Raw genomic sequence first — 1,731 nt, 5'->3', positions numbered from 1 at the left:
GTACTGACAGACTGACTTGTAATGCAAAAGGTATATTAATTATACCGCCCATAACCCCCCTCAAGGATGTGGGCGAACGCAAACATGTTCTTAATCATTTTTGCTGAAAAACAGATACTTACATTGCTGAACAAAAGTTCTCCCGACTATATTTAGAAGAGAGGGTGGGCCACAGAGACCCCTTCCTACGCAGGCATGCGGGCAGGTTGCATACTCGCACGGGGTCGTGAATGACGGTGGGCAAGACCGCCTGTTTGCGGTAAAGTAAAAGCAGAAGAAATGAAGGGGCCTGTGGACCACCTTTTATAAGGAAGGGGGTGTAGTCTGCCTGTATTCGCGCACGAAAACCAAAGGATTCCACCCCTCCCCCCTTTTCCAATGTATTTTTTTTCCTGAACACGCACCACGCAACGCACGCGGCGAAACAAAATAAATAAAACTTTAAACGAAAATATTTCTGATGCGGGTGAGTCAGCGGAAATGCGGTGGGACTCTGTGGGTCCTTCGCGCAGGCATTCCACCCTCCGTGATTGGGGGGAGCTTGGGGGAGGGGGGGGCTTTCAGAACCACCTCCCGGCGCGGCGGGGGTGGGCCGCCAGGCCGCCCGGCCGCCGGGCGGAAGACGCCGCTCAGGCTGCTGGGAATGAGCCCGCCGGCACTACACCCCCAACACCGTCGACGCCGACGTGTCTGGGCCGGGCGCAGCCGCTAGGCGCAGCCGGGCGTCGGGGAGGTTCCTCCCCTCTTGCCCCCCGCCCGGGACCCGGGTGGGGCCCCCACGCCCCACTCACGCTCCTACACGGGGCCCCAGCGGGCCCAGCCCCAGCCTGCCTGGCGACAAGCAGTCTGGTCGGGCTCGGCTCGGCCCGGCTCGGCCCGCCGCCTCGGCTGAGCTCGGCTCGAGGCGAGGCGCAGAGGCAGGCGGGCAACTGTGTGCGCTCTCGCTCAGCCAGCAACTCGCCTGGAAGCGGCTGGACAAAAACTGGACAAGATGAACGGCAGGTCACGCACGGGGTGTCGTTCGAACGAGCCTCCAGACGGATCCTGCAGACGGCGCGGCGGCCCGGGCATTCCGGCCGTGACTCAGGTCCACTCCAGCCGACGCAGGGCTTCCAGCAAGGGCACCAGTACACTCCAGGAGGGGTCTGTGCTTCAGCGAGGGGGAAAACACTTGCGTACTAACTCGTACCGGGTGTAACTGAGAATGCGCAACAGTGTTGCGGGATTGCATACCCGCCAGGGCTGCAGGGGCCATGGCGCCTTACGGGCTAACTGGGTAGGCAAACCCGCAACACTGTTGCGCATTCTCAGTTACACCCGGTACACCCAGGCCTGTACTACAGACGTACTAACAGCGTAATGACGCGTACTAATGGTGGTTTAATGGTGCTTTAATAACATAATTTAGCAAAAAATGATGAAAAATTGCGCTAAAAATAGGGTGAACTATCGTGTACTAGCGTACTAACTCGTACACTTTTATCTGGAGTGATTTCCTCCTCGTGGACTGTGTCGTGTGCGATGGGAGGCGCGGGGGCCCATGCCCCTGCAACCCTGTAAGGTTCCTCTCGGCGTGCACTTCACACAATGAGCAGCGCCCTTTTATATTTCTCCAGGATTAGGAATGCCTCCCGCTCCAGCGAGGCTCCTCCAGCTCCAGAATGGCCTCACTCGACAGGGACAGGGGAGCCTGCCCTGCCCTCGCAGCAGCCTGGACCGGCTCTAAACTGG

This window comes from Frankliniella occidentalis, unplaced genomic scaffold, assembly GCF_000697945.3.
Source record: "Frankliniella occidentalis isolate FOCC.00 unplaced genomic scaffold, Focc_3.1 Scaffold88, whole genome shotgun sequence".
Lineage (NCBI taxonomy): Eukaryota > Metazoa > Arthropoda > Insecta > Thysanoptera > Thripidae > Frankliniella > Frankliniella occidentalis.
Note: the sequence above shows the minus strand (reverse complement) of the source record.